At 44.5% G+C, this 25,339-nt stretch overlaps 1 long non-coding RNA gene across 4 annotated transcripts; it reads right to left on the bottom strand.

The window, feature by feature from the left end:
* Positions 1 to 1,028: 1,028 nt before the first annotated feature.
* On the bottom strand, positions 1,029 to 24,728 carry LOC133483241 (uncharacterized). 4 transcript variants are annotated; one of them, XR_009790062.1, is made up of 6 exons: positions 22,922 to 24,728; positions 22,782 to 22,841; positions 17,422 to 17,506; positions 16,570 to 16,650; positions 7,604 to 7,729; positions 3,842 to 3,974 (listed from the first exon to the last, which is right to left on the bottom strand). It is a non-coding gene; the product is annotated as an uncharacterized LOC133483241 (long non-coding RNA). The 4 variants fall into 4 exon arrangements; XR_009790060.1 differs by having other exon boundaries at positions 22,782 to 24,728; XR_009790058.1 differs by lacking the exon at positions 17,422 to 17,506.
* Positions 24,729 to 25,339: the final 611 nt, after the last annotated feature.

Here is a 25,339-nt window from a genome sequence, read left to right as displayed (position 1 = left end):
AAGCTGGCTCTAGGGACGTGGAATATCACCTCTCTGGCAAGGAAGGAGCCCGAGCTGGTGTGTGAGGTCGAGAAGTTCCGACTAGATATAGTCGGACTCGTCGCCGCACACATCTTGGGTTCTGGTACCAGTCCTCTCAAGAGGGGTTGGACTCTCTTCCACTCTGGAGATGCCCACGGTGAGAGGCGCCGAGCAGGTGTGGGTATACTTATTGACCCCCGGCTTGGCGCCTGTACGTTGGGGTTCACCCCGGTGGACGAGAGGGTAGCCTCCCTCCGCCTTCGGGTGGGGGGGATGGGTCCTGACTGTTATTTAAAAATATTCACTATTCACAAAAAGTTAGGAATGTATGCAATTTTTAGTTCAAATTTCAGGATGAACCTAAAATGCATTATAACCTGTATAGGTTAACTTAAATTGTCTTAACGCACATGTCCAACTTTTCAATGTTTCAGTACTCTTTGCAATTTGCTGTCCTCTAACAAGATGCTGAAAGGCAAACTTTATAACAGGTGTTGTTTGATCCATTAATCAACCAATTCTATCCCCAGTTCAAATAGAATTGGTATTTGTAGTCTTCTTCATCATGCTGCTCTCATACAAAAGTTTGGACAAAGTCAAATTAAGCTCAACTGTAAAGGTTATAGTGCATTTTAGGATCATCCTAAAATTTCATTCAAAAGTGACTACATATTTTTAACAATTCATGAATCACAACGAACTAAACTCACTTTTGAGCTTTGAGATGCAAGCATCATGGCTGTTCCCAGTAATCGAGAATCACCACGGGAGAAGAGTGAGCACAAGCGGTCTAGCAGCCTCGGCCCTGCACTGACTTGCCTCCTGCCACCAGCATTGTATAATTGGCCCCTAAGGATTCAGCCTTGTGCGTGTATGTGTCTGTGTGTAAATCATGCAGTCCTATGCCATAATCTCTAGTGGGGTAGTAGTCGCCATAGAAAAGCCGACTGAAGCATACCAATTATTGCTGCATCCTATTCCACAACACACCTGTTGGAGTCACTGGCTGGTTTCAGGTCAAAATTCACATTGTTGTGATCCATCAGTGACATAGAGTCTTAGCTGTATTCAACACTTTTTAAATGAAATGTTCAAAAAACAAATAATGAAGGATTAGGGTTGCACGGTGTACCGGTACTAAAAATGTAAGGAGATACCTTGCCGTCAAAAGCAATGCGATACCATGTCTTTTCATTGCAGGTATTATTAATTGTGACCTTCCTGAATGTGATTTGTGCAGTTCTATAGATAGTGAACAATTCTCGAAATAAGAGTCAAAACGTGTTGACTTTAAGCTGTTTAGTTGTTACTCACACGTGACAAAAAAAAATTTTATGATGACATTTTTGTATGTAGAAAAAGGCAAAAAATCTCAGCAATGGTGCGAATCATTTTTATTTTTTTAAATAGCTGAGCATTTTATTCTATCATGAAGGAGTATATATAATAATTTTATTTAAAACGCTCCAGTGCCTCCAGAATTTGAATTTCCCTGTTTTGCCATAAACATGGACACACAAAATTCTGGTCACAGCCTGCTGGAGCGCTAATAGTCATTAAAGAATGAAAGATCATAAGAGGAGTCATTGGCAAAATTCTCCAGATGCCACATTTGAATATGTGCCTCGGTAAGAGCTGCTGTTCTGGTTAGCAAGAGAGTTTAAATGGGGTCCGCTGTTAACCCGTTAACGTCCGGCGTGAACGATAACTTTGATGATCTGAGGTAATTACACTTACTTACTACTTTTTTTCTAAAAGGGAATACAGTAAATGATCAATGATAAATCAATCAAATGGAGAGATTTTATTGCTTAGCATGACTGCATGTTTTCTTGCACCTCTCCAAGCGCAGACACTCACACAAACTGTCCCAAGCAGCAACTCACTAAAGCTGCCGGCCCGGCTCAAATTTCATTCATTCACAGGCGAGACATGGCAGTTTGTTAGGGAAATGTGTGTAAATGCTGTCCAAAGGTCATCGTTCATTGTGTCAAAATATAAACAGCGTGACAAGTTTCCCTGCCTCTTGGGCACATTTAGTATTGTAAGGCTTTAAATGGTTTGTGTGTGTTCAGTTGAGGGCATTGTCAAGTACTCTGACCCTGTATACCATCTCCAAACACACCTGCCAGCCTGACTCCTCAAAAGAGGTCAGGTTTGTCCACTCTGAACATAATGGGAAACAAGGCCCTGAAAATCTATATTTTTTTTCTTGAAAGCAGTATACAGGAAGCCCCGTCTATTCGCAATTTACCATTTGCAAACTCCTTGCGATTTAAAATTATTTTTTTTTGCTGTGGAAAAAACGAACAACTATTTGCTCCACCAGTTTTTGTGCTTTCTCTAACGCCCTAAGATGTCGTCTGGTGGGGTTGATGATAGCGAAAGCAGGGTGGTAAACTATTCAAAATAATGCAGAGAAAGACATACATATAAAGGTCATCAAATTTTTTTCTTAATCATCCATCCATCCATTATCTGTCACATTTATCCTGTTAAGTGTCACAGTGAGCTGACACCTTGACCAGCTAACTTCGGGTGAAAGGCGGACTACACCCTGAACTGGTTGTCAGTCAATCACACCCATCCAGTCAGTCAGGTAGACTGAACGAGGTATCCTACAAGTGTTGCCTCTACATTACAGTATGTCACAGTCTTCTATGTAAAAGGAGCATGCCTTTCTGTTTGATATTATATTATATTATTATATGGTGTACAGTCCATCCAGTGTATCATGGGGTCTGTCTACAGGGTAACAGCAGGTCCCACTAATGACACAAGATGTGTTTGTGAGATAAAGGCTCTCTGGGGGTGGGAATGGAGGTTTCAGGTGAACACACCACCAGGAGGTGTCCCACTGGGACCAGTTACCAAGGTGGAGAATCACCTGTTCATTGCTTCCTGTGTGTGCAGCAGTACAAAGACCTGAGGCTATGACCAAATAATGTGTTGTTTAATACTGTATGTACATACTCTAATTATACAGTGCATGTGAGGCCTGGTTTATTCACACACCTGCTGCACCACACTCGTCACAGTTATTTGGAGGATTACCCTCGACAAACCGTCAGAAGTTGGACCATATTACAAACTGCTAGTACTGTAACTTTCATTAATGTCACAATGTTCTGGAAGAAAAATCCTATTGTACCTAATGCAGCATTCAAGCCACCATCAACACTTTTCAAGGTCATTCATCTCTTCCAAAAGGAGAGATGCTTAATACTGACCCTGCAAACACATTGTAGGTGGCACACAAACTTTGTATGGCTGTGTGTTGTTTTGTTCTTTCTATAGTAACTCCACAGTTGACAGGCAAGTAAGTTAGACCTGCGCTCTTCTTGAACATACATGATGATAAATCCAAACTGTCATAGAAGTGTGTATTAAAAAAAATAAAAATAAAAATACCAGGACTGAGGACTGTTGTCACAAAGGTGGGACGGTTGGACGACTGGTTAGCACATCTGCCTCACAGTTCTGAGGACCGGGGTTGAATCCCTGGCCCCCCCTGTGTGGAGTTTGCATGTTCTCCCCGTGCCTGCGTGGGTTTTCTCCGGGTACTCCGGTTTCCTCCCACATCCCAAAAACATGGATGGTAGGTTAATTGAAGACTCGTAGGTGTGAATGGTTGTTTGTTTATATGTGCCTCGCGATTGGCTGGTGACCAGTTCAGGGTGTACCCCACCTCCTGCCTGCAGTCAGCTGGGATAGGCTCCAGCACGATTGATGTTGTCACAAAAGCTATACAGTATTTTAAATCCAAACTGCAAACTACAAGTTTTCCTCTTCAAAGTAATCTCCCTGGAGTCTAACGTACTTTCCAAGCTTCTCTGCCACGCCTTCATGCACCCCTGGAATTATTCTTCCGGGATCCTCCGCAGTTCTGTCGTCATGACCATCTTGATGTCGTCCATGTCTTCACAATGGGCCCCCTTAATGACCTCCTTGAGCTTGGGAAAGAGGAAAAAAAGCACACAGAGCCAGGTCATGTGAGTAGGGCACTTACTCCAGCATGGCAAAGTTCTTCTCGGCCAGGAACTGTCAGATGCTCAGGGCATTGTGAGCAGTCAAAGATCTTTTAGTAGACATGCTGGTTGATCAGCTGGCCTCATAATGTTTCCCTTTAATCTCTCATGGCAATAATTTACTTCTGCGCGCTGCAATCAAGATCAATTTATAGCCGAGATAAATTCACTGTACCAGTGCTGATGATCACAGCTAAAATATACAATATCTCGGTTTGGCAGTTTAGACAGAGTTAATTTGAGGGGGCAGTAAATTCACACTGTTAAACATGCTGTACAGTGACTACATTGTAGCAAAGTGTCATTTGTTTAGTATTTCCGTAGTCCTACCATAAAAGCTAATAATTATCAATGTGTTTTAACAAACCTACAGACCTGAGGATAATTAACAAACTCCAAGCTGTGGAATCTAGTTGCACAATGAGAGACTTTTTTCACAGCTAATAGTAAAGTGCATTGTAATGATGACCCAGAGAGAATTAAGTTAATTTGATACCAGTCGGTAGTAAATGATCAGCAGATTGGATTTTGTTTTTTTTTGTTTTTTGCATGAATCAGGAAGAAATTAAAGTCCATAGCAGAAACAATGTCTGAGCTTCTGTGGTTTGCAAAGGTGCCCCTGTGAGAGAGCTACATATTAACACGGGCAGCTGAGGGGCCTTCTTCGAAATCGGCCACACTTTTACAACCTCACACACCCTTTTGGATTTGTCCGAGGTCTGTCAACATTGCAGTCTCCAGACGGTTGTCTCGTACGGTCTGCCCAATCGCATGCACACAACTAGATGCAGCTTTATCCCACGCGGGCCTATGGGAGAGCAGGAGTCATGGATACCAGCTGTTGCTCGGCTGATGCAAAAGGAAGTGTTGAGGCAGCAGGTAAGACTTGGCACCAGGGGCGCGAGTGTACACAGCAGCCTGGTCCAATGCTGATGGTTTATGGCCAGGGCATTGCAAATAGTGGCATGTTTACACTGAGGAAGAGCGCTGCAGTTAAGGAGGGTCTAAATCAACATCCTGGAAGTTAGCCATGCATGAAGGTTTAGTTAAAACAGCTCAGGTTCAGCAAACTCACTCACATGATGTCTGTCTGTTTAAAGCCATGTCAGATGATCAGATCTAGCCATTTTCTCTCCTGATTAGCGTCGCAGTGAGCTGGAGTATATCCCGGATGACTTTGGGTGAAAGGAGGTGTACATCCTTGACCGGTCACCAGCCAATTGCAGAAAAAATAAACAAACAGCCGTCCACACTCACATTCACACCCATGGACAACTTACAGTAGGGATGAACAATTTATTCTACTAAACGACCACGTAAGAAACCGGAAATGTTATCGATGGCCATGCAAACATACTAATAAATTGTGTTCCATATTAATGTATTTATACAAAGCAGGGGTTTCCAAACCTTTATTCAGCGGGCTGCTCACAGAAAAAAATCAAAGAATGCAAGGGCTACTTTATATTTCCATCCATTTTCTTTCCTGCTTATCCCCGGGGTCACCAACCTTTTTGAAACTGAGAGCGACTTCTTGGGTACTGATTAATGCGAAGGGCTACTACCTGTTTGATACACACTGCTGAAATAACCAATTTGTTCAAATTACCTTTAATAATGTTATTATTATGTTATTAATAATTAATGATAATCATGTATGTGAAGACTCCGATCATGTTAATCATTGTCACAATAATTAGGAAACTGATGAATATTAATATGCAACACTTTGTTTCTATAAATCTCTGCCAGTGTATACATTTTCAAATGATCACTACAACATTCGTAGAAATTCACAATGTCCAATCATTGGTGAGCTATTGTGCTATATGTGGGCCAATTTTAGAACAGGCCCACAGTCTACTCATGTGGTCCTTGGGGGCTACCTGGTGTGTGATATTACAAACACACACACGCACACACACGCACATATATATATAGGCAAAAAAGTATTTAGTCAGCCACCAATTGTGCAAGTTCTTCCACTTAAAAAGATGAGAGAGGCCTGAAATTTTCATCATAGGTATACCTCACATATGAGAGACAAAATGAGGGGGGGGGGAAAATCCAGAAAATCATATTGCCTGATTTTAAAAGCATTTACTAGCAAATTATGGTGGAAAATAAGTATTTGGTCACCTACAAACAAGCAAGATTTCTGGCTCTTACAGACCTGTAACTTCTTTAAGAGGGTCCTCTGTCCTCCACTTGTTACCTGTATTAATGGCACCTGTTTGAACTCATTATCAGTATAAAAGATACCTGTCCACAACGTCAGTCACACTCCAAACTCCACTATGGCCAAGACCAAAGAGGACACCAAAAACAAAATTGTAGACCTGCACCAGGCTGGGAAGACTGCATCTGCAATAGGTAAGCAGCTTGGTGTGAAGAAATCAACTGTGGAAGCAATTATTAGAAAATAGAAGACATACAAGACCACCTATAATCTCTCTCAATCTGGGGCTCCACGCAACATCTCACCCCGTGGGGTCAAAATGATCACAAGAACGGTGAGCAAAAATCCCAGAACCACACGGGGGGGACGTAGTGAATGACCTGCAGACAGGCGGGACCAAAGTAACAAAGGCTACCATCAGTAACACACTACGCCGCCAGGGACTTAAATCCTGCAGTGCCAGACGTGTCCCCCTGCTTAAACCAGTACATGTCCAGGCCCGTCTGAAGTTTGCTAGATAGCATTTGGATGATCCAGAAGAGGATTGGGGGAATGCCTTATGGTCAGATGAAACCAAAATAGAACTTTTTGGTAAAAACTCAACTTGTCGTGTTTGGAGGGGAAAGAATGCTGAGTTGCATCTAAAGAAAACCATACCTACTGTGAAGCATAGGGGTGGTAATATCATGCTTTGGGGCTGTTTTTCTACAAAGGGACCAGGACAACTGATCCGTGTAAAAGGAATGAATGAATGGTGCCATGTATCGTGAGATTTTGAGTGAAAACCTCCTTCCATCGGCAAGGGCATTGAAGATGAAACGTGGCTGGGTCTTTCAGCATGACAATGATCCCAAACACACCGACCGGGCGACGAAGGAGTGTCTTCATAAGAAGAATTTCTAGGTCCTGGAGTGGCCGAGCCAGTCTCCAGATCTCAACCCCATATATATCTAAATATATATAGTAGTATACATAGTAGGATTGAGATGAACTTTTGTTATTGACCAAATACTTATTTTCCACCATAATTTGCTAATAAATTCTCTAAAATCAGATTTTCTGGACTTTCTTTTCTCTCATAGGTGAGGGATACCTATGATGAAAATTACAGGCCTCTGTCATTTTTTTAAGTGGGAGAACTTGCACAATTGGTGGCTGACTAAATACTTTTTTGCCTCACTGTATCTATACAGTGGGTACGGAAAGTATTCAGACCCCCTTCAATTTTTCACTCTTTGTTATATTGCAGTCATTTGCTAAAATAATTTAAGTTAATTTTTTCCCTCATTACTGTACACACAGCACCCCATATCAACAGAAACAAAATGGAATTGTTGACATTTTTGCAGATTTATTAAAAAAGGTTGTTCTTTACCTCTCGCGCCAAGGCTCTTCTCCCCCGATTGCTCAGTTTGGCCGGGCGGCCAGCTCTAGGAAGGGTTATGGTCGTCCCGAACGTCTTCCATTTCAGGATTATGGAGTACACTGTACTCTTAGGAACCTTAAATGCAGCAGAAATGTTTTTGTAACCTTTGCCAGATCTGTGCCTTGCCACAATTCTGTGTCTGAGCTCTTCAGGCAGTTCCTTTGACCTCATGATTCTCATTTGCTCTGACATGCACTGTGAGCTGTAAGGTCTTAGATAGACAGGTGTGTGGCTTTCCTAATCAAGTCCAATCAGTATAATCAAATACTCCAATGAAGGTGTAGAACCATCTCAAGGATGATCAGAAGAAATGGAAAGCACCTGAATTAAATATATGTGTCACAGCAAAGGGTCTGAATACTTATGGCTGTGTGATATTTCAGTTTAAATTTGCCAAAATTTCAACAATTCCGTTTTTTTCTGTCAATATGGAGTGCTGTGTGTACATTAATACGGAAAAAAATTTACTTAAATGATTTTAGCAAATGGCTGAAATATAACAAAGAATGAATGTAACGGGGTCTGAATACTTTCCGTACCCACTGTGTGTGTGTGTGTGTGTGTGTGTGTGTGTGTGTGTGTGTATATATATATATCCATCCATCCATTCACAACACCGCTTATACGGTCGCGGGATGTTGGAGCCTACTGTATCCCAGCTGACTTGGGGCGAAAGGCGGACTACACCCTGAACTGGTCACCAGTCAGTCGCAGGACACATATAGACATGGACAACCATTCGCACTCCCATTCACTACGTCACTGAGTGGGAACTGAACCCACGCTGACCGCACCAAAGTCAGGCCAGTCACTACACCATCAGTGACCGTTTATAGATTGGCAATTCGGAGTCACTTGCGAGTCCGCTTTAAAAAATGAATCCCAAATGATAATTTTCGCATTCAGATGAAAACTAATCAAAGTACATATTTTATTCTGACGAGCTGCAATGCTTTATTTACGCCACCATTTTGACTTAATGTGCATGCACATATGCACAGTTGTAGCCACAGTTTTACCCTATCACGTGGATCATGGAGCCGTAGTCTCTCCTGAGAATAAAATCTCTGCGGAATGAGTTGCCCGATGGCCATGAGGAGCTACATGGATGGTTGTGGCTGACTGTGAGCATGGCAAATGAATTGGATAAAGCTACGCAAGATTCTTTCGACACATCGTGGCAGATGACTGACAAGAGCTAGCCAGCTAAGCTTACTACCAGCTAAGCTAACTAGCTGTCTTAGTAGAAGCAGATGTTGCTAGCTAACATGGAACTACGCATTACGCACTGCCACAATGTGGCGAGGGAGCCAAGTTAAAGTAAGCCATTTTAAACTAAATGGGAGGGAGGGAGGGGGGGGGGGGGACAGACAGAGAGAGACAGAGAGAGACGCCGCCTTGAGTTGAAGCATTGCTGCACTACGTCACCATATTTGATGTGGCAGGTCTGCCTGTAAACTGATGCACATAAATGGACTGAACTTCATTAAATCACAACCTACAAAGTGCACACCCACAAAACACGCACACACAGTATTTGTGAAACAGATAGGCAAGAAATACAAAGTATGTCAATCTGATGATTACCTGTTTATGCCCACATACTGTACAGTATATTTCTCTTTATAATATTTATCATTGCGGTAACAGTGTTCTATACATTTGTAAGTGTAAACAAACTTTTTTTGTGCTGTGATCAGTGAAAAAACATTTTATTATCACTCTAATTTGTTGTGACCGAGCAAGATTGTATGACTTATTCAACCAAGTAATGACTTGACTTGCTTGATTTTTTTTCCCACAGTAACTTGGGACTTTCCTGAAACTTGAAAGTCAAGACTTGAGAATTACTTACGACTTGCACGTGTGGCTTACTCCCACATCTGTCAAGCTCGCTAAGTCACAAGCCATCGCGCTTGTTAGCTTGTACTGCCAACGTGCACATCAAAATAAAAGCATCCCTTTCAAAATAAAAGCATGGGATATTTTACATTTTAACTTGACTGCAAGGGCTGGTCAAACACTGTGGATGGGCCGGATGTGAGAGGAAACCCAGGCAAGCGCAGGGAGAACACGCATACGACACACAGGAAGGCCGAAGGAAGGATTCAAACCCCACACCTCACAACTGCGAAGCAGATACACTAACCACTCAACCGTGGCTGCTCCATTGCCACAATGACTTTCTATTAAGTGGAGTCCAGCTGACCTACCTTGTGAAGAACCTCCGCCTTTGAAAATCACCCAAATCTCTCTGCCAGACAATGGGAAGGATTTGCTTCAAACATAGTAATTCCTTCCTCCTCCTTAAGTCCCCCAAAAATTGCAACTTAGTCCCTGCAGCACATGTTGCGAGCGTTGAGATAGACTGAATTTAAATCAAAGCTGTGAAGGGGAAAGAAAAAAAAGAACAACACGGCAAAGATGTTGGCAGCTGTGATGTGTGTTGAGAGGAATGCACCGGCGTTATCACTCGCTGAGTTATGCAAGAAGAGTTTGGTGGAAACCTTTGCCTGGTACAGCGCTGGGCCTCAGCCTCCTTACACACAGGTTAAACACACACTCAACAGCAAAACACACGAGAAGCCAAAATCAAGCAGGCCTTGGATCTTTCTAATTACCCTCAGTGAACGGGAGGCAGTTGGACACTCCGCCTGGGTTATCACACCACCGACACTCCCCATTCTTCTTCCGATTTTACTATTAATAGCTTTCATCTACAGTATAGACTTCAACAGAGGGCATTCGGTGCATGGGAGGGTAACTGAGGAGAGGATGTGTTTAAGTGCAACTTTGTAGCTCGAGCCAAAAATCAAGCCTCTTTATTTTGGGGCATTTGCAGAGAAGATGAAGTGAACTAACATCTTAAAACTTTAGCGCCAAATAAACGCTCGAGTTCTGTGGTTGGAATGTTATCTAATCCAAATCTAAACCAGACACACACTCACTGGCCAATCTATTATGAAGACTTGAACACATGGATTCTGCCTTCACAAAGATAATAATGCTCACTTTAACAATCGAGTGGATCGTTCTATTCTGCTGCTCAGTTTATTTGAATTTCAAATCTAGTTTTCCTTACAGGAGATAATGGAAATTGACCTCACTGAAGAGGGACGGATGTTCATTCACGTCTTCTTTTACTGTTATTGTTGACTGCGATTTTGTACTGAGCAGCTGGGACAGAGATGTGTTGTACACATTTTCTATCTTGCAGTACCTTCCATTTTCTGTTCCATGGTCATCATCCCATGCTCCCTTTTTCCTTCTTTGTAGCCTCACAAAAAAAAATTTAAATCAAAGAAATAGCAAATCACGTATCGACAGACATAATACATATATGTGATCGGAATGTGATAATACTAATGCTTGTGAATTGGTGACTCTCATTCATCAGGACCAAAGGCATTGAGAGGTTGAAGTCAAGTCAAGTTTATTTGTATAGCCCTTAAACACAGAAGAGTTTCAAAGGCAGCCATAGTAAGCTGCCTCGGGCCACAGCGCTGAATGGAGCGATAGCGAGGCCAGGAAGAGCCATATCGAGTGAACACATGAAAGGAGGAGGTCACCACTTTTAAGTTCTTTTGTCCTCAAAAGAAACAGCTGAACAATGCACAGGGCCTTTGCGCCACACAGACAGAGACCACGGCAGCGTACATTCACACAGTTCAAATACACGTGTGTGTGTGTGTGTGTCTATACATCTAAAAATATATCCTGCAGCATTTACTTTGTTCAGTGCGCGAGAAGAGGCATAAGTTGTGACAAGAAAACTCGTGGTGGCTCGACATGACAAGATGTCTGCTCGCAGGGGCCTGAGCGTCACACACTTCCTGGCCGAGAAGAAAATCGCCCCACAGGAGCAACCTCCCTACTCACCTGCAGCAGCTCCTGCATGAGTGTGTTCATTGTGTTTGTGCTCTACTGTTCTCCCGGCGTTCAATAAACAACTGAAAAGTGCATCGGCCACTGGTACTCCTTTCCCACATGCAAGTAAGTAACTATGGTAAAAATCCATAAAAAAACGTTAGTCCTCCCCCCCTATATATATATATATATATATAGAGCCCGCATAATTGCCATAATTCCTACCCGGTACTCACATCACTAGACTCCTTTATGGCAGAACTTAAGAAAGTTTTCAATCACCCCGTTAAGGGTAGGGAAGCCACTTGGCACCTCCTAGCTCTCACCCAAGGTTCGAGTTCCGTGGTGTCTTACTACTTGTGAGTGAATGCGGGTGGGACGACGCAGCGCTAAGGGGATTTTTTTTAAGGGCTTATCAGAACAACTTAAGAACGAGCTCGCGACCAGCGACGATCCCACCTCCCTCGAGAACCTAATTTCATTTGCCATCAAACTAGACAACCACCTCTGAGAGAGAGCTCATGAGCGGGTACCAAAGACGTGTGGTTTCGCTCCAGCCACCGTGGCTGCTCCCCCAACGACTTCGCCGCACACTGAACCCCCTGTCACCTCCTCTTCACCCCCCACTGGACCAGAGGAGCCTATGCAACAAGGCAGGACCCAGAGTTAGACCCCCAGGAATGACAGCACCGCTTTACTCAGCGATTATGCATATATTGTGGACAGCCTGGTCACTTCATTGCCATTTGCACTCTCAAGCCAAAAGACCCGGCTCACCATGACCTGAGAGCGTCATGGTGAGCCAAACCAACACCTCCCCAAGCTCTCCCTCCCTATGACTGTTCCCTCATGTATTCATGGCTTCGTTCGCAACACACCAGTCAAGTGGCTTAATCCCCGGCAAACTCGCTGGGCTTTATTTCTCAGCCAGTTCAATTTCTTCCTCTCTGTCCGCCCTGGTTCGCGCAATGGCAAGCTTGATGCCCTCTCCCGTATGTATGCACCCCCCTCCAGCCCAACAGAACCAGAACCCATCCTCCCTTCCTTGTGCTTCATTGGAGCAGCCACTTGGAAGATTGAACAAGTAGTTAAAGAGGCTCAGAAGACTCACCCAGATCCCAAGACCAGATCTCCTAACAGGCTGTTTGTACCCGATTCTGAACGCTCGGACATCCTTCAGTGGGCCCACGACTCCAAGCTGACCTGTAATCCTGGCTTCACCCGCACCATCCATTTCATCCAGCAACACTTCTGGTGGCCAAGCCTAGCCAAGGACACCCGAGAGTTTTTCCTAGCCTGCTCCATCTCTGCCCGAGGTAAAGCTTTGCATCAACCCCCACCTGGTCTGCTGCGCCCCTTACCCTTTGGTCCCACATCACCCTGGAGTTCGTCACCGGCCTGCGCCCCTCTGAAAGTAACACCATCATCGTCACCATTATATACTGGTTCTCCAAGTGTGTTTATTATGTACCTCTTCCCAAATTGCCCTCTGCTTTTGAGACTCCTAACCTTCTTGTCCTCCACGTGTTCAGATTTCATGCTATCCCTGTTGACATTGTATTGGACAGGGGTCCTCAGTTCTCTTCCCAGGTCTGGAAAGAGTTCTGTAAGGCGGTGGGCGCAACAGCCAGTTTGTCTTCCAGCCACTCCCAAACCAACGGCCAGACAGAGCGGGTAAATTAAAACCTGGAATCTGCTCTCCGCTGCGTCGCTGCTCGCCATCCTGCCTCCTGGTGCACCTTCCTCCCGTGGGTGGAATATGCCTACAACTACCTCACCAGCTCCTCCACAAGTATGACTCCCTTTATGGCATGTTATGGTTTCCAACCTCCTTTGTTTACGGACCAGGAGCATACAGTGTCGGTTCGCGCGGTGAGGGAGCATCTCCGACGTGTCCAGTCTGTGTGGAAGGAAGTCAAGGCTGCTCTAACTCGGGTCTATGGAGAAAAATGAGCGGCTGGAAGATCTTCATCGATCACCTATTCCGGAATACAAGGTGGGTCAGAAGGTTTGGCTCTCCTCCCGTGACTTCACACTCCAAACGGAATACCGTAATCACGCTCCTCGCTACTGTAGTATATTTCAATCGTACCACAGTCAGAGTTCCTTTGCGAGGGCCAAATGTTTGGAGATCTGTATTCAAGCCAACCATCTTTTCTTTGAAGTTCTACATCAAAGGACTTCCTTCAATCATTTGTACGTTTATTAGGGTTTTCCTTCTCTGCCCAGACAGTAACATGTCTTGGGTTCACAACAGGCGTCCCAGTCTGCAAAGAGGACTGCTTTGCATCTTATAAGATAAGGGTACCGGGTGTGAGTGTAGCTAGAATGTGAGGCACCAGCAGGCGGGTGTGATTCCAAATATAGTCATGAGGAACGACCATCTTCCGGGTGCACCCAGAGAGGGGCTAATTCCACGCCCAGAGAATTAAACCTTGATAAACTGAGATCCAGGGGTTTTTCGGGGGCTTCTTCGTTGTTCTGCCAATGTAAGCAGCTGTTATGACACTAAGGCTTGTTCAATAAATCGAATTAGCCCAAACGCCAAGTGTCTCGAAGTCTTCATTCATTCCTGCCCAACGGAAGCCGGAGTTCTCCCGGGTGACCTGCGACTCGGAACCACAGGCGAAAAAAATCCACCTCACCATATTGGTCCATTTCCTGACAACAACAGCCACGGCACCAAGCTACCCCACCTCCTCCCGTCCTGCTCACTCCTTGTCGTGACGGTCCACCACCTCGCCTTGGATATCATTACCCTGAGCCAACCTGCAATAAACCATTCTAAATCTACTCCCTCCGCCTCAGTCTGCTCTTGGGTCCAATCCAACTCGCATCTGACTTCGCACCGTCACATGCGCTATATAAATAAATTTGCCTTGGCTCTTTATAATGCCTTGTGAATAAAGATAATTCAAATTCAGAAGCAAAAAATGTTTGTCCTCCGTGCACTTTGTCAAAGTCTGATTTGTGAATGTACCACATTAATGATCAGTTTTGATCCTCAAGAAAAAACAGCTTATTGCAGATTGCTCTTGTTTTGGTCCTGAATATGGAGACCTGCTCAGGGCATGGGCAGATCTATTCATGAGGGATACAGTGCTGCGGGCCACCCCAAAAAATCATTATAAAATCCGAAACCATTTACCTTATCACCTTTTAAAGAAAGCTGTGAAGTAGCAGTATCTCAAAACAATGATAATATATAATTGCTTGTTGGATTGGTTTTAGCATGTTTAACAAAGTCAAAGAATGACACAGTGGCCCTTGCGTCCTTTCTTTTTTTTTTTATGCAGCCCTCGGGAGAAAAGGTTTAGACATCCCTGCTGAAGCGTGTTCAACTCGTACAAGACGTGCGTGTAAATGCATCGTTTCCCCCAAAAAAGAAAGATGACACCAAAATCTAGCATAAATGCTTTAAACAGATAATGAATTAATTTTGTTTAAAAATATATATTTTTGGGAACGGGGACTGTACAACCCCCAACTTCCCCCATTCTTATGGTGGCCTTGGTCAAATTGTGTTGTCTTAATAATCGTAGCCTATTTCTTTTATAATTTACAAACTGCCACAGATGAAATTCTCAGATGAACGTAAAATACATATACATTGTGCGGTTTCTGTGGAAAATATCCTTTACAGTGGCTAACAATATGGTGCCCACACGTCACTGTCCTTTATACGGATTTGGTTTAGAGCAAATCAAGAGCGCTTCAGCTGGTAGCAGCCAAGTAGTGCACTCCAGTTTCCTGCAATTGTTTCAAGAAACAATTAATCCACACAATCAATTTCACGCAATCGAACAATTGTTAGTGAACGATTAATGGATTATCATGCAATTAGTATTATTATTAAGTTGAATATTTTAGACTTATCAAGTTTCGCAATGTATTTCAATTTTCCATTTGCTCGCATAGATCCCTAAAGCTAATGTACAAGGATGTACCTGTATATGTCAGTCTAATTAACGGAAGACAACTAAATAACAGTTGTTGGATGCATTTAAGACTTACTGTGTATAATCACACTTTGAAGCAGAAACAGAAACAATACTGCATGATTGCTTTGGTCAAAAGAATAGCTTTTGTTCCTTAACAATAAAATATAAAGGAGTTCTCACATTCTCATATGGTGTTCTTGTTGTATTGTTAGCGATGCAGAGCCTGGATTTAATTAGAGTCCGTAGAAGCACTGCCCCTTTAATCTGACAGTTAAAACTTTCATCTTTGCCCGAGGTAACGCTCTTGGTCCTATCTGAACCGAGTCATCATTGCTGCACGTCGTCAGTTGCTGTTTGCATGAGAGGCAAATGAAAGCACCTCTATAGGGTGGCTCTCAAACACAGCACCACACACAGGAGGTCTTTCTGTGCCTCTTGTAACCATCACCGTTTGACGTGATGAGGAATAAAAGACGTGTTGTTCTGAACGGGGAAAAAAAAGAGAACGTGAATTGTCTGGCAGTGACTGACCACAGACTGAGCTTGGATTTTCCTATGCAAATAACAGTAGCATGCAGTAGCAGCTGCCGGGCGCAAAGTTGCTCCGGTGTGTACAGGGTCTTCCGTTGGAATCAAATGAAAAGCAATACAACAGCCAAGAAAACACCATCATATCAGAGCAGAAGAAAATAAATGTACAAGAGACCTTTTAATAACGCCCCTTCAACACATGTCATCTGGGTGTCATCAAGCTCTATTTAAGCAGCGCCCCGCTCGAATTTACCCATCTGCTCAAGAGGGCCCTTGTATTCTCCTATGGGAAATCTAAGACCACTTTCTTAACAAATCCTGAGACACAACAGCAGGTTGACTACAATGAGGGCAGGACGGAGAAGGTGTGGGTGTAATTTGTGGTTGGGAACGGCAGCCAGTTTGAAGAGCTAAGCGGGTTGGGGTTCGCCTTCAGGGTGTCAAAATAACACCTTCCATCGCTCCCAAAGGAGCCGTGCGAGCCGGCTACGTCAAAATCAAAGCATTTTGGAAAGCGATAAGAACACAGATGAGCTTCCTCGGGAGCAAAAACAAAATGAGAACATGGTGACATACCCTGAGAGTTGAGCCAAGGTTGGTTGATATTGCATCAGTGGGAATCCCATCATAGCAACCAGCTGCCTGGGAGGATGGTGCCTACAGGGAGGAACAACAACATGATTAGATGGCACGTTTTCATCCAAGGAGCCTCATCACTATTTACAGCATCTAACATGAGCCGTATCCCAAACATATGGCAGACATAGGCTTTATTATGACATTAGTACCAAGCTGTTAGGGCAAAGCTGGTACAGTGCATTATTTATCATAAAAAAAAAACTATTGTAAAGCCATTTTATCTTAGAGGTTATGTACATATACAGTACATACTGGCTAGGAGTTGCAACCCATTCAAAAGCCGTGTGTCAAGTCTGAGAATGCTGAGTGATATAATTAAATACATAGACAGTATATACTTAGTAACATAAAGTAAAATGTCAAACATACGGCCCGTGGGCCAAAGCTGGTCCACTAATCTGGCCTGCAGAATGAATTTGAAAGTGAAAAAAGTACTCAAGACATTGTGGTGCGTGGAGACTAAGGACTCATTTTGAGAATTATTATGTTCATGTCAAAACTGGAATGGTAATAAGATTTCATTTCAAAGTGCAATACTATGTTTTTCAATTCCAAATACTTTGTTTTGTGCCAGCGGCACTAGTTAGAGCGTCAGCCTCACAGTTCTAAGGACTGGGGTTCAATCCCCAGCCCCACCTGTGTGGAGTTTGCATGTTCTTCCCGTGCCTGCGTGGGTTTTCTCCGGGCACTCCGGTTTCCTCCCACATCCCCAAAACATGCATGAATTGGAAACTCTAAATTGCCCGTAGGTGTGAATGTGAGTGCGAATGGTTGTTTGTTTGTATGTACCCTGCGATTGGCTGGCAACCAGTTCAGGGTGTACCCCGCCTCCTGCCCGGTGATAGCTGGGATAGGCTCCAGCACGCCCGCGACCCTAGTGAGGAGAAGCGGCTCAGAAAATGGATGGATGGATGGATGGATAGTTTTGTGCCTTAAATACAATCACTGTGATTAGTTATTATGCACACATGTACAACCCCAATTCCAATGAAGTTGGGATGTTGTTAAACATAAATAAAACAGAATAGACTGATTTGCAAATCATGTTCAACCTATATTTAATTGAACACACTACAAAGACAAGATATTTAATGTTCAAACTGATAAACTTGATTGTTTTTCGCAAATAATCATGAACTTGGAATTTTATGGCTTCCAAAAAAGCTGGGACAAGGTCATGTTTACCACTGTGTTACATCATCTTTTCGTTTAACAACAATCAATAAACGTTTGGGAACTTTGGACACTAATTGTTAAAGCTTTGTAGGTGGAATTCTTTCCCATTCTTGCTTAATGGACAGCTTCAGCTGTTCAACAGTCTGGCGTCTCCGTTGTCGTATTTTACGCTTCATAATGCGCCACACATTTTCAATGGGAGACAGGTCTGGACTGCAGGCAGGCCAGTCTAGTACCTCTTTTACTACGAAGCCACGCAGTTGTAACACGTACAGAATGTGGTTTGGCATCGTCTTGCTGAAATAAGCAGGGCCGTCCATGAAAAAGACATTGCTTGGATGGCAGCATAAGTTTCTCCAAAACCTGTATGTACCTTTCAGCATTAATGGTGCCTTCACAAATGTGTAAGTTACCCATGCCATTGGCACTAACCCAGCCCCATACCATCACAAATGCTGGCTTTTGAACTTTGCGTCCATCACAGTCCGGATGATTCTTTTCCTCTTTGGCCCAGAGGACACGACGTCCAGATTTTCCAAAAACAATTTGAAATGTGGACTTGTTGGACCACAGAACACTTTTCATCAGTCCATCTTAGGTGAGCTCGGGCCCAGAGAAGCCGGCGGCGTATCTGGGTGTTGTTGATAAATGGGTTTTGCTTTGCATAGTAGAGTTTCAAGTTACACTTACGGAAGTAGCACCGAACTGTATTTACTGACATTGGTTTTCTGAAGTGTTCCCGAGCCCATGTGGTGATATCCTTTACACATTGGTTTTTGATGCAGTGCCGCCTGAGGGATCGAAGGTCACGGGCATTCAATGTTGGTTTTCGACCTTGCCGCTTACTGCTTACATGCAGTGGTTTCTCCAGATTCTCTGAACCTTTTGATATTATGGACCGTAGATGATGAAATCCGTAAATTCCTTGCAATTGTACGTTGAGGAACATTGTCCTTAAACTGTTCGACTTTCTCACAACTTTGCTTGTAAATGACTGAGCAATTCAGGGAAGCTCCTTTTATACCCAGTCATGGAAACCACCTGTTCCCAATTAGCCTGTTCACCTGTGGAATGTTCCAAACAAGTGTTTGATGAGCATTCCTCAACTTTCTCAGTCTTTTTTGGCACCTGTCCCAGCTTTTTTGGAACGTGTTGCAGCCATAAAATTCTAAGTTAATGATTTGCATTAAAACAAAAAGGAAAAGCTTACTGTTATTTGTATCAGGCATGGTATGATTTTAGTGGTCCGCCACCTTTAAAATTAAATTTGGCTGTATGAACTACAATGAACCCCTGAAATACAATGAGTTTGACATCCCTGACTATGAAGGACTATATTGCTTTTAATTCAATTTTCCTGTTAATGACCCTGCATTTCATCTTTTTTTCTGCAGTCTGACTGGGTGCTGTATGGGATGGGGTACTGGCCCACTCACCCCTAATGCAACATTACTACTCAATCCATCTAGCATTCATTTGTTCCATGATCAATTGGCAATGCAAAACAAAACAAAAATGAAAAAGTTACTGATTAAGTTGGACATGAAAGACATGGCTGTGAGATGGCTGCCTGTTACAACCGCTATGCTAATGTTCTCCTTAATTTGTACTGTTTCTGTCATGTAGGGAGTAGCTGGACCCAAGAGCAGGCGGAGGCAGATGTAAACTAATGAACAGTTTGAGGAAAGCTTATGGAGGTGGTCCTGGATGTGTTGGCAGGCGGCGGTGTGGACAGGTGGCAGGCAGTGGACAGAACAGGCAGCTGGCAGGAATGACGTGGGTCAGGAACACAGTGGAGCACTGGGAACGAGGAGACAAGAGTTAACAAGGGAAGCGAGGAACAGTAGAGCTTACTTGACATAAGGTGGGCCGTGGTACCGCTAGGAGAGGCTGCAATACTTAGGTGAGGATTTCTGGGAACAGGCAGGCTTATATACACCGGTGGTGATGAGGCTGATTGAAGACAGGTGCTGAAAACAGAGACCGGAGGGGGGAGAGGGCACACAAAGCGCCCTCCCGGCTCCAATAATGGAACTGCAGGGCAGTACATGACAGTACCCCCCTCTCAACAGACACCTCCCGGCGTCCTGCCAGGCTTCCCCGGGTGAGCCGCTTAGTCGTCCAAAAGACGGCCTGTACCCTTCCCAGTCGGCAGGGTACTGGAACCCTCTCCCAATAGGCCTCACGTCGAGGATGCGCGATACCGTGAAGGCCGGATGGTCGTCAATAGCCCGGGGAGGGGGTTCGACCGGAGGGCTTAGGGTGCAGGTGGAGACAGGCTTCAGCAAAGAGATGTGGAATGTGGGATGAATTTTCAGGGACTGTGGAAGCTTCAATTGGACGGAAGTGGGATTGATGATCTTGGTAATGGGGATGGGACTAATGAAACATGGAGTGAGTTTCCGGGACTCTGTCTGACACGGGAGGTCGTGAAAAGAAGCCAGACAGATTGGCCCACCTTTTATTCGGGCATCAGGGAGAGATGGTCCGCGAGCTGTTTATTGCGTGCAGCAGACCGGGTCAACGCTGCTCTGACGTCTTTCCACACTGCCTGGATTCTCCGGAGATGATCCTTGACGGCTAGGACTGCCACTGCCTGCTCCTGTTCTTTGAATAATGGGGGTTGGCAACCATAGCAAGCCATGAATGGGGCATACTGGCAGCGGAACTGGTGAGGGAGTTGTAGGTGTAACTCAATCCATGGGAAGAATGCGCTCCAGGAGGAGGGGTTGTGTGCGGCAACGCAACGAAGGGCAGATTCAAGGGATTGTTTGCCCACTCAGTCTGGCCGTTGGTCTGCGGATGATATCCTGCCGACAAGCTGGCTGCTGCGCCCACCACTTTACAGAATTCCTTCCATACCAGGGATGAGAACCTCTGTCAGAGACAATATCGATGGGAATACCGTGGAGTCTAAAGACATGCTGGACAAGGAGGTTAGCAGTATCGAAGGCAGATGGTAGTTTGGGGAGGGGCATGTAATGGACAGATTTGGAAAAGCGATCGACAATAGTGAAAATGATAGTTACTTTCAGAGGGCGGTAGGCCGGTAACGAAAGTCCAGAGCGATATGGGACCAAGGGCGGCTTGGAATAGGCAAGGGACGCAGCAGACCAGCTGGGGGCAGGTGTGAAGACTTCCCTCGGGCACAGACTGAGCAGGCTTGGACGAACTCCCGGGTGTCTTGAACAAGGCTGGACCACCAGAAATGCTGCTGGATGAACTGAATGGTTCGGGTGATGCCAGGTGAGTTTAGAGTTATGAGCCCACTGAAGAATGTCAGAGCATGCAGAATCTGGTATGAACAGGCGGTTTGGAGGCCCGGTCTAGAGATCCAGGTGAGTCTTCTGAGCCTCTTTAACTACTTGTTCAATCTTCCAAGTGGCTGCGCCAATGAAGCACAAGGAAGGGAGGATGGGTTCTGGTTCTGTTGGGCTGGAGGGGGGGTGCATACATACGGGAGAGAGCATCAGGTTTGCTGTTTTTGGAGCCAGGATGGAAGGAGAGACTGAAATTAAACCTGCTCAAGAAGCGAGCCCAGGGAGCTTGTCGAGGGTTAAGGTGTTTGGCGGAATGGAGGTGAGAGATTCTTGTAGTCTGTCCAAATGATGAATGGTAGTTCAGTCCCGTCCAGCCAGTGCCTCCACTCTTCCAAGGCCCATACAATGGCCAGTAGCTCTCGGTTGCCGACGTCGTAGTTCCTCTCGGCAGGGGACAGGCGATGGGGGGGGGGGGGGAAGACGGGTGAAGTTTCTGGGTTGTGGGGTACCGCTGCGAGAGGACAGCCCCTGCCCCCGTGTCTGAAGCTTTAACCTCGACCACGAACTGAGGTCGAGGTCAGGGAGGTGAAGAATGGGCGCACTGATGAACAGGATCTTGAGTTGATTAAATGCTTGGGATGCTGCCGGGGTCCACTGAACGGGGGCTGGTGGATGTGAGGTTAGTGAGAGGAATTGCAACCTTGCTGTAATTACAGATGAATCGATGGTAGAAATTGGCAAAGCCAAGGAAACTTTGCAGTTCTTTGCAGGTGGAGGGAGTGGGCCAGTTAACTTGGATCTTGGCAGGGTCAGGTTGTAGTTGTCCTTTAGAGATAACGTAGCGCAGGAAGTGTACGGAAGAGAGGTGGAATCCACATTTTTCGGGTTTAACATATAGGCGGTTTTCAAGGAAGCGATGGAGGTTTGGCTCACCACAACGCTCTCAGGTCGCAGTGAGCCTGGTCTTTTGATCGGAGGGGGCATGAGGAAATAAAGTGACCGGATTGACCGCAGTAGATGCACAGCCGCTGGATGACTCGACGCCGATGCTCCTGTGGGTCAAGACCGGTTTTACAAATTTGCATGGGCTCTGTGGTAGCTACGGAAGTGCGGAAGATGAAGTGGGAGGCGGGTGAGAAGCCGACGGCGTGGTGCTCTGAGTGGGAGGATTCTTGCATACGCGGACCCTCCTCTCTCGTACTCGGTTATCAAGCCGAATGGAAAGGGCGATGAGATCCTCGAGAGAGGAGGGCTCGTCCCGGACCGCTAGCTCATCCTTGAGTTGGTTGGGGAGGCCATTTGAAAAAATCCCCCCCAAGTGCCACGTCGTCCCACCCGCATTCACCTGCCAATATCCGGAACGCAATGGAATATTCCACTGCTGATTTATACTTCTTTGCCCTGATCTGGGTGATCAAATACTATGTGGAGTTTGGTGGAAAAAGAATCAAATGAACGAAGTACCGGAGAGGAGTTTTGCCATAATGAAGTGGACCATTTTGCTGCTTTGCCGGAGGAGTTAGTGACATATGCTACTTTGGAACGTTCGGTGGGATAACTGTACGGTTGGAGACTGAATACGAGTGAGCAATTAAGAATAAACTGGCTACATGCACCTAGGTCCCCAGAGTAGGGCTCGGGCAGAGGGACATCAAGTTCTTTGTACGGGAAGCAGGGTGGCTCGGAGGCTGCGGGCTCGGGAGGAGTACTTACAGGGGGTTGAACGGATTGCATCTGTTGCCAAAGGGAGAGGAGCGTTTCGGTGATTTCTTGCTGGGAACGAGAAGACGCAAGAGTTAACACAGGAAGCGAGGAACAGAATAGCTTACTTGTCATAAGGTGGGCTGTGGTACCGCTAGGAGAGGCTGCAATACTTAGGCAAGGATTTCTGGGAACAGGCAGGCTTATATACACCTGTGGTGATGAGGCTGATTGAAGACAGGTGCTGAAAACAGAGAGGGGAGGGGGGAGAGAGAGGCACCACAAAGCAGTGGAACTGCAGTGCAGTATATGACAGTTGCACCCCTTTTTTTGGATATTTTATGATGGTTGTTAATCAAAACCTTTACTTAACCAGAAAATAAAAGGTCTCTTTTTTAAGGGGGATCTGGCCAAGAAGGGGGAGCACAACTCACATCATAACAATACAATGTTTACATAAAACAACACAGTATACATGAAAGAACAAAGAACAAATGCAAACAGAAAACTAACCATCCACACACACTAACTATTGATCAAAAAGTAAATACTGATGAAATGTACAAAATGCAAGCGCAACAAAAACAACAACAGTCTAACATATCACAACACAATGAGGAAGCTCAACAAAATCAAAATACAAAGAAAAGTGCTACATGTCAGAGCAGGAACAACTGGTATCAAGGAAGTTGTGCGTTGTGCAAACTCTTTTTGGACTGTTTGCAGCGTTATTGGCTGTGACATTTTTTGGCGCCTTCACCAATGGTCAGTTTATAAGAGCGCCATTACTTTCTCCCTCACTTTGCACTTTCCACCTTTTTCGTGTCGTGCTGGGTTGTTTGCACTATTGCGGTGGCATTTTGTCGAGCGGATAATGTCAGGGCATTTAGACTCTCGCCGTTTATAGCTACAAAGCTATAACCGCGAGGAGCTTCACACTAAAGTGTAGCGTGGCCAAAGTCCATTTGGCGAAGGATGCATGCAGGAGGAGATTTGGGGAGGTATGAGAGCCGGCCTGAAATTAAGTAAAGTGAAGCGAGAGAGAGGACTAAATGGGACAGGTGAATTGAACCAATCCTTCAGTATGTGTGCTACTCGCCAACAGATGAACTATCAGCTGTTCGAAAACTGTAGCTGTTTGTTTACATTCTAACTATCTTGTAGCCAACATGAGTGAGGTCATGCACGCTGTGATCATGTGATTACAGTTTCCTATAATCCCAGCAAACCTCATATTGGTTGTCGAAGACTTAAATCTTGAATCAGTAAATATTTTATTTAGTCATTTATGATTGTATTATTATTATTTTAATTATTGTCTTTTATGCCTTATGTGCTGAACTTTGTTACAGCAGCGGTCGGTTGTTGTTTAAAAAAAACCAAAAAAACTATAAAATTGATATTTTGTTGTTTGTTTTTTAACCTAACAAGAATGTATTAAAAAAAGACAGATTTTCCATATTTCAATTTTAGACTCAGATCAAAAATACAAAATGGAAAAAAGGCCACAAGACAATGTCTGCTTTAAACTAAAATGGTCCACTTCCTGTTCAATTTTGTGTGTGGGTCCTTGAAAGTTGTCCTGTCACAACGGACACGTCCATTGCAATACAAGTCAGCTGGTGAAAAATTGGCTAGTGACCAGTCCAAAACCAGCTGGGATAGCGCCCATGACCCTAATGACAAGCGCTATGCAAAAATGGATGGATGGATATCACAGCTACATACTCATACTTGCCTCATCATGAAGTTAGCAAACGCCATGTCCAGATCCTCAGCAAGTGGTGAACCAGGCGTGGATTTTGCGCTTACATGCGGAAGGCGAGGCAAGCAAAGCGGCCAACTTGTTGATGGAAAAACATCGTGTTTAGTGATAGTGTACACAAAGCCTCATCATCATGACTTGCTGGTTCCTCGCACTGTAGACCAGCCCTTGCATTGGATAAACCCGGTCAGCGACTGCACCTCAAATGAAACAGAGAGGGAAAATATTCTTTTGTTGATATAATAATATCATGCACAATACAAATTGTTTTTCCTACAATGATGTCATTAAGCAACATTATTTGTTACTGTTGCTTGATGTTTGTGTGATGTAATAATGACACCACAAAAGTGGCTGCCACATCACTGGCATCTATGAGGGCCTAAGTGGCATGAAGACGGATTTTTATATTATCATTATTTCTGGATTTTTATACAGGCAAGTCAGAATTTAGAGTTGCGCGCCTTCATTGTGCTACCATTTGTGCTGTAACATGCCTGGCAGCACTGTCTTAATGAGTTTAAATGAGTTTATATAGCATGTGGGGTGGGTAAAACTAGTCGAAAAATGTTTTATACGGTTTCTCTATATAGCTGATTTTTAACTATTACAGGGGTGTCTGGAACGTATCCCCAGCGATAAAACGGGAGTTCGCCTGAATCCAGCCAAAACATTCGACCGCGTTAAGTGTTTCTAATATTTCCCCCCTCTAATATCACTTAAAAATGTCACTCTTCCAAATTTGACACGACACAGACAAGTGTTTGAACAATTACAATCATCCTCTCTCTCCACACAGTGGGTA

Source organism: Phyllopteryx taeniolatus, chromosome 1 (genome assembly GCF_024500385.1).
Source record: "Phyllopteryx taeniolatus isolate TA_2022b chromosome 1, UOR_Ptae_1.2, whole genome shotgun sequence".
NCBI lineage: Eukaryota > Metazoa > Chordata > Actinopteri > Syngnathiformes > Syngnathidae > Phyllopteryx > Phyllopteryx taeniolatus.
Note: the sequence above shows the minus strand (reverse complement) of the source record. Positions and strands in the feature narration are given on the sequence as shown.